General features: G+C 39.5%; 1 protein-coding gene and 1 long non-coding RNA gene across 4 annotated transcripts in view; one reads left to right on the forward strand and one right to left on the reverse strand.

The window, feature by feature from the left end:
• LOC115254967 (zwei Ig domain protein zig-8-like) overlaps positions 1–15,184 on the reverse strand; it is a 188,041-nt gene that overhangs the window by 51,734 nt on the left and 121,123 nt on the right. The window lies entirely within an intron of this gene.
• LOC134289008 (uncharacterized) lies at positions 7,030–7,699 on the forward strand. Its single transcript, XR_009998216.1, has 2 exons — positions 7,030–7,505; positions 7,554–7,699. It is a non-coding gene; the product is annotated as an uncharacterized LOC134289008 (long non-coding RNA).

The following is a 15,184-nucleotide window of genomic DNA, read 5'->3' on the forward strand; positions in this document are numbered from 1 at the left end:
CTGTACGTTTTCTATAAAGTATGAAACGTTTTCAATTACACTGCTCGACAAAATTTTACAAAATTTGGTGTTATGGAATGAGAAAAAAAATAACAGGGGTTTGGGACCCTAGAAGTGTCATAGTGAAATAATTTTTGAAAAATATTGGACCGGGCCTTCACAGTTCAAAACCGAAGTTTGTATGGAGAACTTGGGGTGTTCAATTGGTATGTGCATTAGAACGTGCCGTGCATATGTTTAGGCGTTTTCAGTATTTGGTTTAGTTTCGTTATTGTCTAACGCCTAAATATATGCACAGCACGTTCTAATGCACATATCAAATGAACACCCCAAGTTCTCCATACAAACTTCGGTTGTGATGGCCTTGTTCAATATTTTTCAAAAATTCTTTCACTATGACACTTCTAGGGTCTCAAACCCCTGTTCTTTTTTTTCTCATCCCATAACAAAATTTAGTGTTGAACGATGTTATTTATGGTTAATATTGCACATTTTCATGGAACATATGGGGATTTTTTTATCGTACAAATTTGGCAGAAGGGTCTCAGATTTTCATGTAACTTTTTCCACATGCAGGGCTCATTGATATAAGAACAAAAAAAAATTGAGAAAAATTCAAGGTCGCCTTTTTTCCGTAAAACTTAGGTGTATATTTTTTTTGTTTTCCCCTGACACTACTTGCTTTGAAAAATCATAATTCAAGAACGAATCATCATAGAAACAAAGTTTTTTTTTAGAAAATGATAGCAAGTTTTCTCAGAAATCAAAAAAAAAATAAACTGGAAAAAGTTTTCCACTAAATTTTCCACAGTTGATAAAAATCGTAAAGAAAGCCGGAAAAACAATGCCTGAACTCGTGGAAAATTTTCAAAAAAATAGTTTTGAGAAGGTTATTTCATAAGCTTTAATCGCTGAAATTTTTGGAATGCGCTTTTGTTTTCGTTTTGAGTTATGGCCAATTTTGTTGAAAAATGTCCAAATGTGTCCTTTTCTATAATGTGTCATTTTCTTTAAAAAATCATAAACATCGTAGAAGCAAAGTTTTTTGAGAAGGTAATTTTTGGAATGCACTTTTTTTTTTCTTTCCTGAGTTATGGTCAATTTTGTAAATAATGACCATGTACGCATATATTTGAATTCGACACCAGTTTGGTGAAATCGTTGATTATCGAATTAATCGAACCACTTAATCTAATTCTATTCTATTCTATTCTAATGCTTGCACAGCCAGTATTGAAAAGCATCCTGGAAATACCAAAGTTTCTTCCGATATTTTCTTGTCAGCATTAATATTTGCAGCATATCAGAGATGATGTGATACAAATATTAAAACGGCCAGGCCCACTTTGCAGACTAATGGGTTGGAAGATAATTCAAAAACTTAAGGCAATCAGGTTATCCACTTATGAATAACATGATTGACAAACTTTTTTGAATTGAATGAAGGAAGAAACGGGGACAACCGTACCAACCGTTTCGTTTTAGGGGAATAGTGTTTGAACATAAAATCGTTGGGAGTGGTGCTGCTAAGAAGGTTAATGCACACTCCGTTGGCGTCTCTTCTCCTGGGATGGGACACAGGCATTTCTCCATATGTCCTGGCTTTATAGCCTAGGCTTAAGCGCCATTACTCGCTCTCTGAAACGAGAAAATAAATATAATGTTCCCTTCCCCGGATGTACAGAAAAATAAACATTAAAATAGGTAAATTGCTACAAACACAAATGGCAGATAAATTGAAAATGATAATTTTAGAAAGTCGTATGATGATTTACAGAAATTAATTGCATCCTCATCCTGGGTTGGATGTGACTATTATCACAACGAACCACAATTTCAACAACACGAAGTCGATGGACGAGGCCAAATATGACCACGAGAAACTTGTGGAAACTGCAGCAGCGGCAGAACCGGAGAAAGCACATCACTTTTTAGCGAACTTTTATGAAAAAATTAAGCCTTCACAACATAGAAGCAATTATTTTTTAAATTGGTTTTAATCGTAGTTTTACAGTATTTGGAAACGTCCAACCAGTGACCAGTAAGAGATTAAGCGTCTCTCATCACCTTCAATACTGCACAATCGCCCCCTCTTACTGCCTCAAGCATCACCCAAATATAACACCATAGTTGAAATGGCATTTTCCCACACTGCTGTTTCCTTGACCATCAAGATCATCTTGAAGAACCAGGTAATTCATAATGGGGGCAATTCACACGTCTACCCTGATAAAAATCAAGCACCTGTTCCGCCTTCGCATCAGCGCTGTAGAAATGCATTTTGGGAGTCCAAATTACATTACAAGGTAAAACATCTACCTCAAAATATAACCGTAATTGTGCGCTCGTAACTCATAGTTAGGATAAATATGACTCGGACACGGATGATATGATATCAACCATGAATGTACCCACGGGAGCATCCGTAAATGACGTAGCTTTGTTTGGGCAGTTCTAGACACCCCTCCCCCATCTCAGCATATTTTCTCATTTCAATGCATGACCCACATGACCCCGACACACTATCAAAGATTCCCCCATCCCACTCTAGTGCTGCGTCATTTATGGATGGTTTCCAAATAGAACTCTCTCACCGGTTTTTGGAATCCCACGTCGCGTCGCGTTCTGGCATCGGTACCTCTCACTGTAACTCGAGCTCGATCGCCCGGTTCAGTTCTTTCTCTGCCCACACAAACACGCAGCTTTTCTCTTCTTCACGGATTTCCAGCCACGTTTCCGGTACCTATTTTCTCATCTTTTTTTCCACAAACCATCCAATGAAATCTACACTATCGAATATTACTTTAATAAATTTCCACCATTAAACAAAATTGATATATACACGTAATAAAAATTCGAACCACTTAATCTAATTGAACAAAATACCTCAAAACATAATCTTTCTTATCACAATTGAAAAAACACTGTAATTTTCGGCAGTCTAGCTCTCTTCGTCATGGTTTTTTTTAAGCCTGTTGAACTCAGAGTTGGCCTTAAGTTCTTCCCAAGCAAGCTGAGTTATATGACCAAGTTTCAGGCAATTTGATCCACAAAAACACCCCCATGACGAAGAGAACAAACCTGCCGATAATACCCTTCGTCACCCTATGTAACGCTTGAGTCAGAAATACTGAACCGATAACAATGTTTTTTTTTTCTGTAGGTGCCGTATGTATGTGGAAATATTGTTTTAAAATTTCTTACGATTTGGTCAAACGGATAAAATGTTATAGTTGTATATGAATCCTAAAGTCGCAATAAACAAACATGTTTTATTGTAGTGTAACATTCAAAGTTTTCTAACTTTGAAAGTGTTAAGCCAAAATGGCTTAAAATTTGATTGGAAACATGGTATTATATTCGATTAATCGCAGCAGTATTGACGACAGTTTTATAGTCGAAATAGTCTAAACGGACCTTAAAATTGTTAAGAAGTGTCTAAAATTTACTCTGAAGCGGTTTGAGTTTTGTATTTTACAAAAATAAGTACTTAACCGATTCTAATGAAAGTTTTATCACTTAATATTTAGTATGTTAAAAACCTACAATCAAATTTTTAGACGTTTTGACACACTAACAGTTAAGTTAAAACCTCAACCATTTTCAGAATGAGTGTACAAGATTCCAAAAATCAAAGATTTTCGCGTCGGAGATATCTTTGCCAACACTAAACCGATTCCAATGAAATTTGTAGGGCATCATCTACACAAAATATACTGCCGGTTAAAAATCAGCCATTTTGATGCATGCAATCAAAAGTTATACGCTGTTTTCCGTTGTGCAACTTGATGCGGAGCACCCTTTAGTGTAGAACTGACCTGCTCTATATTGCCCTTGTTATAGCTCTATAAGGCCAACAAGGCGAAATATAGTGCTAATGGTTATTTGGGTAGTTAGTCATGATTTCCCGATTTCAGCGCCCCTTCACTGGTACATTCCTATGGATGAATTCCTAGAGGAATCTGTGAAGAAACCACTTGAGCAATTTCTGAAGTAGCTGCTGGAGCAACTTCTGAAAGAATCCATGGAACCACTTTTGAAGAAATCCCTGCTGCAATTTCTCAAGTAATATTGAAGAAGTCTTTTAAGATATTTCCGAAAGTATCGCTGAAGAAATTTCGAAGGAATTAAAAAAAACTGGAGAAAGTTCTAAATGAATTCCTGAATGAAAAAAATACAGGGGATCTAGCAAAATCTCTCGAGATAATTTTGGAAAAAAATATCCTGGAGAAATCCCCTTACAAAAATTCAAAACATTTTTTTTTGTTAACTCCTGGAGGAATTCATAGAGAAATTCCAACAGGCACACTTGAAGTTCCTGAATGAATTTCCAAGAAATAACATAGAGAAATACCCGGCGGATTTTCTGACGAAATCTCTGAGTGAATTTCAGCAGATATCTCTGTAGGAATGTCTTCCAGCCTATCCGTAGGAACCCTTATAAGAATCTCTGAAAGAATCTGTAGAAAAATTGGAGTGTGAATGTGAAAGAATATGAAGAAATCTTGGGAATTTCCCTAAAAATGTCATGTAGAATTTTTAAAGCAGGGCTGCCGAACCTTTTTCGATTATTTCATACATGTGTTGTCCGTGTGATTTTACAAATGGTCAGATATTAGATCTTATAGCATGAAATGGAAGCCTGGTGTTAGGGCTAATGGATAAATTGTTGAAATTCAAAATTAGCTTACCTATTTTGCTACCGTAGCAATTCAGTCAAAAAATTGATTCGGCCCGCGGACCGGACTGTTTTTTTTTGTGTACAACCGCACCAGTAGCTAAAAATTGTGAACAAATTATAGCTTATTCACTTGGACGAGTTAGAAGTCATTTTAGGCTTCCCTTTGGTGCCAAAATATTTCATGTTTGACTTGTTTTGCAAACGTACCGATTTAAATTGTCTGAAACATGTGGGCAGCGCTTTTCTAAAGCAATTTTTGATAAAGTTCTTTAGAAAGATTCTTAGAATTTGTTTAAGAACTTCTGAATTTCTGATTCTTGATGTATCCGAGGAGCATTGTCTTAAAAATGCATTAAGTATTTTTGAGAAAGTACATGCGAGGTTTCCAAGAATGAAACTTTAAGCAACACCTGGAGGAATCTCTATGAAAAAAAATCTGAAGAAATTCATAGATGAATTTCTGGAACAATCTATGCAAGATTTTTTGAAAGGAACTATTAAAGTATTTTCTAGAGCAATCCGTGCAATATTTTTGGAAGCTCTCCGTGCAAGACTTTCTTAAGGAGTTCTTAGAGAAATTTTTGGAGGACATTCTCAAGTCTAAAGGAATCGCTAGAAGATTTTGTGAAAGAATTTCTCACTGAATTCCTTTAGGATTTCCTGGATGATATGGGGAGTAAATCTACGAGGAGATTTCAAAGGAGTCCCTGAAAGAATTTCTATACGAATTCCTGGGAGATTTTTTCAGGATTTCGTTAAAGAGTTTTTTTTTAATGAATCCTAGGATAGATTTCAGTACGGCTCCATGAAAGAATTATCGAAAAATCTGTGGAAGTTTTTTACAAAATAATTATTGGAGAAATTTGTAAAGAAATCTCTGAAGGACAATCTGGAGATATTTTTCAAAGAAACTATTAGTCGAATTTATAAAAAAGTCATGGCAGATTTTCTGAAAGAATACCTCAGAAAATTTGTGAAGGAATCCCTAAGACATTTTGTATAGGAATCGATACAGAAAATGTCCAAATGGCTCTCACATTTTTATAGAGTCCCTGGAAGAATTTCCTAAGAAATCCCAGAAATGATTTCTGGTAGAAATTCTGATTTCCAAACAAATCCCTGGAGCAATTTCTAAAGCAAACCCTGAAGAAAGTTCTGCAATAAATCCTTGGAAGATCGTTTAAGAGAATGCTGAATGGATTTTCTGAAAGATTTTTCAAAAAAAAATCTAGTAATTTCCGAGAAAATAGGGTTATTCTCTGATGGATTTTCTAAAAAAGTCCTTTGAGGAATGTCTGCTGAAACTCATACACAACTTTCTTATACTAATTGTTGTAAAACTTCTGGAGGAATCCCTAATGGAACTCCTGGAGGAATCCCTAGGGGAATTTCTGGAGAAATTGGAAGTTGCTATGGGGATTGGGAAATTTTTTTAAGGAACTTTTGAAATATTTTCTGAACAACTCTGGAAAGCATTCTTAAGGCATCACTGGATGATTTATTACAGGAATTTCTGGATAAGTTTTTGAAAAAATGTCTAAAGAAATATCTGAAGAATCTTTTTTTAAGGAATCTTTGGAGGAATCTCTGCACTTATTCATGGATGACTTTTTGAAAAAATAGGTATTTCAGAAGTGCAATCATGCAAGATGCTCTTTAGAAATTATTTGTGGAGTTTGTAGAATACGTGGAATTTCTATATAAATTACTGAAGTAATTTTTCGCATAAATCCGTGGAAGATGTTTTTAAGAATCCATGAGGGAATTTATGGCCAAATACTCAAACAAATTTCCTAAAGATTTGCTTGATTTGATTGACCAGACATACATTACATACATTTATTTGTTCAACATCATTAAGACAAGACAGAACCAACAATAGTACGACACAATACTCGGTTTATGGCTGCCGCTCTCCATCCTCGGTCGCGCCCAATGCTCGCCAGGTAACGCGCCACCTGGTCCGCCCTGGTGCTCTCCGCGATCCACGCCTTCTTGTGCCAACCGGATCAGTTGCAAACACCACCTTTGCAGGGTTGGGTATAGGTAGGAAGGTGCTCGAGAAACCATCCTCAACAGAATGTTGAGGCACACTGAAGGCGTGAATGGTCTCTCAGGCAACTATTTCGGCTTCCGGAAGAGGAGATCGACCGTAGACGCAATCATGTCGGTCACAGATAGCAATCCAGCAAAAAAGGATGAGGATTCGCTACTATGCTGTAGTGACTCTGAATGTGAAGAACGCGTTCAATAGCGCCAGTTGGGCGGCTATTACCGATGCGTTCCCGGATACCTGTACAAGATTCTCGGAACTTACTTTCAGAATCGAGTACTAGTTTACGACGCAGAGGTAGGTCGCAAGTGTTTTCACATAACCTCAGGAGTCCCACAAGGTTCCATCCTTGGTCCGGTGATATAGACGACGAGGTGTTGAGGTTAAACCGAAAGTCGGAGCAGCAAGCGGAGATCAGTATAGGCGATTGCACTATCACTTAGAAGCGCTCCGTCAAACCTTGGCTGATGTGATTTTTTACTTAATCATTTATTTAAGGCTCATGCGCCAACAGGCATAACGGATCCGAATTCAGTTTAAACTATTTACAATTTCATGTTTTTCTCTTATAAACTATGTTAGTTTTGGGGAACCGAAAAACTCGCGGTTTGGTCGAGGTTAAGGGGAACAAAAATATTTGAGGAAAGGATATGGTGATGGGGCTTTTCGTTGACACGTGACAGCTTGGTGTGGCGTATTGCTGCTGGTCAAACGTAGAGTGGACAAACAACCTGTAACGATACAAACAGACGATTTTCGAAGGGACACGAGGTGGACAAGTGGAGCAACAAGACTGGGTATATCAATCAAAGTCACGAGGTGGACAAGTGGAACAACAAGACGGGGATATCAAACGAAGACTTCAGCTTGCTTCAAGAAGTCGTACACAAGCTTCATATACTCAAGATCAAGTTTACTCAACACATCTCTAATGTCTTCCTTTTCTGGTTTCCCTCAGGCCCTGAGGGATGCACATAAATCGGATCTGGCAATACCATATTCTGGACATTCCCACACAACATGGTTGATATCTTGATAGCCTACACCACAGCTACAACGATTGCTATCTGTGAGCCCTATTCGATAGAAATGCGAGCCCAGAGAGTAGTGATTGGACATAAGTCGACACATTATCTTGATAATATCTCGACCCATATCCAACCCCTTGAACCACGCCGTCTTCGATACCTGTGGGAGAATTGAATGTAACCACCTGCCCAAATTGATGGCACAAATGTCCCAAATGGAGGATAACGTGCCTCTGGAGCCGACCTACTGAACCACCTGCCCAACTCTCCTGCATCCTATTTTTGTTGCCAACTGACCAAGGCATGCTGACGATCAATCGAAAAAAAAAAATCATTGAAGACGATATGACGCTCATAAATATCGCCTTCCATAGCGCCCACCTTGGCGAGTGAGCCCTTGGCTGATGTGATGACCGATGATGACCAAACCTTCGGTAGCCACGTCGATTACGTCCTCAAAAGTGCCTCCTTAGCTAAAGTGACACTCTCCACCTGTAGATGTCCAATAGCTCTGTGGTGTATGCCAGTAAGCCCAAAATTCTGGCTAGTGTCGCCTCGTCCATATTAAGGCATGGCGATCTGGTTTGAGACATGGCGATAAGTAATATAATGGGATAGCAGTTATAGGCTGATGTGTCTGAGGGTTGCGAGCGCGTACCGTACCGTGTCACACGAAACGCTCTGCATCTTCACTGGTGGTGCCTATCAGTATCCCAATCGGGAGTGCTTCGAAATCAGCGTCACAAGAGGCATATGTAGGACTGCCAGGTTGGCCCCCATGGTCAAATGACAGCGTGCGTGGAACAGTTCCACCAAAGGAAGGTGGACTCACAGGCTGATGCCCAGGGTAGTAGGATTAACAGGAAGCATGGGGAAATGGGGAAGTAACATTCTACCTGACTCAGGTTCGTTCGGCCATGGTTGCTTCCGACAGAATCTACATCATTTCAGTCAAGCGGGTTCTGGTTTAGAGAAACGGCGGAACACGTTTTGTTCGTGTGCCCACGTTTTCGCACAATGAGTGACCACATGCAGGGAGAACAATCTTGTCCAGAGGATGTGTAGGAATGAGTTTGGACCCACATCGTCTTGGAGCTACAAAGAAGGTGGCGCGTAAACTCGGAGAATGATTAGTTTAGACGTTATACAAGAGGTGGTCCAAGGGTTCGGAGTCGGCTACGGTCGATCATATCGGTGTCCTGCGGTAGAAATCTTTGTCAAATGTTACTGAAATCTCTTGGCAGAAAAATAATCTAATATTTTATAATTTGTTTGTTCAGGAAATCCCTTGAGAAACTACTCTTACTCTAAATTTGCAGAAACAATGCGATTGAAAAATAATCAGGTTCCAAGAAAAGCGTCTACTTTACTAAAAATAGAACAGTTCCAGGACAAGTTCCTCTTCAGGAAAAGAAACTCGAATGTGTAAACATACAAGTAGTGTGAAAATCCGATTTTCCAAGAGCTTTTCAAGGTCCAGCTTTCACTCACCGCAGCCCGGAATCAAGAGTGTGTGTGCTCTATCTCAAATCGATCCAGTTGCAAGGCATCCTCCATGCTGCCCATTTACCGTGCGATGTGCGAAGGCAGTTAAAATCGGATGGGGGATGAGTGGCAGGAAAGTTTAATGTTCTGTAAATATACTTGCATCCGCACAGCCAGCACTACCATTTCATGGTTACCTACTGCTGAAATTGAAATCATGAAACGAGCAGGAGCATTTTTACTGAGTGTGATTATGTTGTGTTCTCTCGTTTGTCTGTCTGTCTATCTTTGGGAGTAGACGAGCATGAGGAGGAATTTGTTCTGTCGAATGGCAAGTTTCACTGTTGGAAACAATTAGTGGCTCAAAGTTTGCCCATGAATAGAAATGGTAATGACGTAAATAATTTCAATGGAATGGAATCGAAACATTTTGCAAACGAAAATTCTTTAAAAGCAGGGGCATCTGCTGGCAACCCATGGGAAAATTTCCGTGAAGCTCTTGGAAAAAAATCCTTCTTGTAGCTATTAATTTGGGATATATTTGGATCTGTTTTTTTTTGCGTTTATTTATATTCATCGAACACTACCGGTACCGGTTGGAATGTAATGCCAGTGAAAAAAAAAAGATTTTTAACTAGTTGAAAACAAAGCGAGGTGTTTCAACAATCGTCAACAAAGCTGGAAAGCCAGCAAAAGTTTTGAGGTCAATTGAATTCAATTTGAATGCTTCTCTTAACCTTCACAGCTATCTGAATTCGTCAGCAGAAACCGTTTGTAGAATCCTTTTACCCTTTCATTAAGTAAACTTGAAAGAGACCTCCTCGTCAACCCACTCATTTTAGGAACAGCTTGCTCTCGAAAGTAAAAAAGCGCTTCAATGCACTCGAATCGTAGCCCTGTTTTTCAAACTGGATGCACGCGTGCACAGATGATGATGATGATGGCGATAATGTGTCGATTCAGCAGAAACATGCAGCTAGAATCTGTATTTTTCTGTACCCAGATGGTTATGAAGTTCTGAATGCCAGTCGTGGTTCGCCATGTACTTTAACTTGCATGGTGCTCCGCAGTTTTCAAACTGCTTCCCTCATTTATCTACACATTCCGAATGAATGGAAACGTTTGCCGGAGCAAATGGTCGATTACTGAGACATTCCAGTGAAATGGAATTCAATTAATTGCAGCGTTTTATTTTTTCGCCCGCAGTAATGCATACCACGCGGATTTTTTTCACTGAGCGGAGCTGATCAGAAACGATCCCAGCGAACTATTCATGCGACTGGTCATGCCTTTCTATTTCATGTCATTATGTTAAACATAAATTTGTCTCATGCAACGAACAGTGGTGCTAAGACATTAAAACTTTCTGAGGAAAGCATGAAATTCTACTTGCGGATTATTTTACTTGTTAATGATAGAAGAAGAAGATAAACATAACTGAGTTCAACGAAATTGAAGAGGGCCGAGGGCTGAAAATCTCGATAATAAAAATAAATAATAATAAATTGAAGAGCGTGACAACTTAGAGTTATTTAAAAATGGATACTCACAGATGTGTTTCATCTCTGCAGAAAAAAACCAGATTAATCCACCTAGTGGTGATAGTGCCTTTCTCGTCGAATATATACTCATAAGCTTTTCTTCGACGTTAGCCAAAATGTTCCTGAATCCTGAAAACACTTTACACTAGCAACAATTTTAACAAAGCCATCATCGATATTCGAAACTTATTGATGATACATATTCCGATGTTATGTTCAACAACAAAACAGAGCAGAAAAAGATCAGACCTCTCAGTTGACTGCTTGACCACCTTGACCCTAGTCGTGTATTAGGGTCATTGTGACCCCATTCCATCCACTACGGCAGCGGGGTGAGCGTCAGCTAATGCTTGAAGAAGGTTAACTTTATTCACAATCACAGATCACTTTGTGATCTTCGCCAATGTCTATTTCAGCACACTTTAGGCTATATTTCATTATCATTGGTAACACGATTCATGTAAAATTTGACCTTCCTACGAGGGAAATGCAGAAAATGTAGATATTCCATTCAAATTTCAATCACAATGAGAAGAGTGAGGGCTCAACCAGCCGCACCCAAATTGTGAGCAGTAATTTTAGAAGCATAAGGAGATTGGAGATTGAAAAACTGTATAAGGTTGATGCGATTAAATTATATTTTTATATAAAACGTTGATCCATCCTACTATACATTTACACCGCAGGAATCTGAAATTGTGTGATTTGAAGAGATCGCTTTGGTCACGATTTCGTTCTCTCGCATATATGAAGACTTTGATCATTTCTTCATTTATAATCTTACCCAACGTTTACATGCTATCAAAAAAGCCACAATTTGATTTATCGCTTTGACATTTATTTTGTTAACCTTTGTAATTCTGCTATTTGATGTGCAGCTTGCATGGGTTTGGTTAAATTTTACATTTGACTACTTCCGGCGAGACACCTGGAACTGATTCCGGTTGTCTCAAATATGGTCTTAGACTATGTTTTTGTCAACTATTCATCACGTGACCTGAAAAGCCGGAAATTGATGTGATTTTAGGCTATTTTCTTGCTAACCGTTCGGCAAATTTTTGAAAATGCCGCGATTTTATGTATCGCATGCATGGTTTTGGTTCACTTCTATAAAATCACATCCGCAACCGATTCCGAACTACTGTGCCCTGAGACTATTTTCTAGTTGACCGTTCATCAGATTATCAAAAACGCCGCTATGGTTTAGTTCCTTTCTATATTTTACCACTTCCGACGCGTAACTCGTCTGGAATACTACCGGTTCTCCCAAATATGGTCTGAGATTATTTGTTGGTTAACCGTTTATCTTGTTACTGAATAAGTCATCGATATGTCGCATGTATTGGTTCTCTTTTACATTTGATCATTTCTGGCGGGACACCCGTAATCAGTTCCGTAACACACTGATAGGGCTTGCGTCTATTTTCTTGCAACTGTTCATCATGTTACCTAAAAAGCCGTGATTTGAGGTATCGCATGCATGGGTTTGGTGTCACTTCCGGCCCGGAACCGGTTGCGAAACACTACCGATAATCTCTTAAATAGTCTGAGCCTATTTGCTTGCTAAAGTTTATTAGGTTATCAAAAAAGCCATGGGTTTGGTTCAATTTTATATTTAGCCGCTTTCGGAGGGAACTAGTTTCGGCACTACTGACAGTCCATAATGTGGTCTTAGACTACTTCCTCAATAACCGGTCATCAAGTTGTCGAAAAAGCCGTGATTTGATTTGCCGCATGCAAGAGTTTCGTCAACTTTTATATACGGCCACTTCCGGCGGAACACCCGGAACCGGTTCTGAAACACTACCGGTTCATATAAGGTCTGAGACTGTTTTCTTGCTAACTGCTCATCAGGTTATTGAAAATGCCGTAGTTTGATGTGCCGCATGCATGGGTTTGGATCACTTTTATATATGACCACTTCCAGCGGGACATCCGGAACCGGTTCTGATAGACTGCCGGTTCAGATATGGTCTGAGTCTTTTTTATGCCAACCTTTCATTGGGTTATCAAAAAAGTCGCGCTTTGATATATCGCATGCATGGATTTGGTTCACTTTTATATTTGGCCACTTCCTGCGGGACTCCCGGAACCGGTACCGGAACACAACCGGTTCATATATGGTCTGAGACTGTTTTCTTGCTGACTGTTCATCAGGTTATCCAAAATGCCGCAATTTGATGTGTCGCATGCATGGATTTGGTTCACTTTTATATTTGGCCACTTCCGACGGGACTCCTGGAACCGGTTCCGGAACACTACCGGTTCAGATATGGTCTGAGACTGTTTTCTTGCTGACTGTTCATCAGGTTATCCAAAATGCCGTAATTTGATGTGTCGCATGCATGGATTTAGTTCACTTTTATATTTTTTCACTTCCGGCGGGGCTCCCGGAACTGGTTCCGGCACACTACCGGTTCAGATATGGTCTGAGACTATTTTCTTGCTGATTGTTCATCAAGTAATCCAAAATGCCGTAATTTGATGTGTCGCATGCATGGATTTAGTTCACTTTTATGTTTGGCCACTTCCGGCGGGGCTCCCGGAACCGGTTCCGGAACACTATCGGTTCAGATGTGGTCTGAGACTGTTTTCTTGCTAATTGTTAATCAGGTTATCCAAAATGCCGCAGTTTGATGTGTCGCATGTATGTGTTTGTTACATTTTTATGTATGGCCCCTTCCAAGGGTACTGGTCCGGAACACGTAAATGGCCATAACTCCGGAACGGCCGGACCGATCCGAACCATTTTCAATAGGAAACAATGGGACCAGATTCCGCGTCGAATGAACCGTCGGTCATTAAAATCGGTTGAGGTTTACTGCCAAAAAGTGATGTGAGTTTATTTGTACACACACATACACACACACACACACACACACACACACACACACACACACACACACACACACACACACACACACACACACACACACACACACACACACACACACACACACACACACACACACACACACACAGACATCACCTCAATTCGTCGAGCTGAGTTGATTGGTATATGTGACTTGACCCTCCGAGCCTTCTATCAAAAAGTCGTTTTTGGAGTGAACATATAGCCTTTCCAGTACACTTAGTGTACGAGAAAGGCAAAAATCATTGCTGCGGAAAATCACCTGATGCACAATAAAAAAAAGTCAAAGCCCTCGAAACGTAACAAACACAAGCAAATAATACAACTTATAGGCGAGCTAACGCCCGCCATAAACAGAATAATCCGCTTTTGGGTGAAATCAAGCCCTGAAGCCGATATCTGCTTTCCATTGTTCAGGATCTACATCTGCTTGTGCTAAGTACTATTCATACGCATGACGCTGCTTCCTGTTAATTCAACAAATTGTAAAAAAAAACGATACTGACAATTTCAGTGATATCGCTGCACAGAACATGTGAGTACCTCCAGACCATATGCAAAACATTAGCGTGCAAACATGGTAGGTATCTGTTTCCCTTCCAGCACAATGCTTTAGGCTTAACGAGATTGACAATAATCGAAACACAATTACATTGAACCGGTTGCCAAGGGCAGCAAGCAGATTAAACACAATCTATCTCACTTTTCACCGTGCCTGTGGTGCTTTCAAGCTTGCAAGTATTGATGAAATGTTCCATTATATCGGGAAGAACGACCCAGCACCCTAAGGCTTCCGGCATGAAAATCGATACAGGAACTATACTCGGAATTGTGTGCAAAAGACTTACTGAAGGGGGAAGTGCTACTTTACGCATAAATGGAGTGAACATGTGCACTTTTGGATAAACAATTCCTCAATACCTTAAAAAAATCTTAGCAGGAATGCCCTTTGGAAAATCGAGAAGATTCAATTAAGAAATTCTGGGAGGACTGAATAAAAAAATCCTGGGAGACTTCTGAAGGCATCCTGGCAGAATCCCCAGAAGAGTCTTGGACTAATCGCTGAAAGAATCTCATAAGGAGTCCCTTTAAACATTCTGGAGGAACCCCGAAAGAATCTCGGGAGGGATCTCTTAAAGAATCCCGAAGAAAATTCCTGAAAGAATACCAAGACAAATTCTGAGATGAAGGAATCTCAGTAGAAATCCATAAAGTAACCCGGGCCGGATCAATGATAAAATCCTAGGACAAATTTCAGAAGGAGATGCCCATAAAATTCCTGGAGGAATCCTTGAAAAAAGTCTGGAATAATCCCTGAAAAATAACCCGGGCAGGATCTATGGAGAAATCAAGAGAGGAACCGTTGAAAGAATTCCGCGTGGAATCCCTGAAAGTTTTGGAGGCATTCCTGCAGGAATCTTCAGAAGAATACTTGGGGATATCCCAAAAAGAATCCAGAGTTAAATAAGAGGTATTATAGGAAAACATCCTACAGGATTCTCTGGAGGAGGCACTGCTAAATAT

The sequence above is a fragment of the Aedes albopictus genome, chromosome 2 (assembly GCF_035046485.1).
Source record: "Aedes albopictus strain Foshan chromosome 2, AalbF5, whole genome shotgun sequence".
NCBI lineage: Eukaryota > Metazoa > Arthropoda > Insecta > Diptera > Culicidae > Aedes > Aedes albopictus.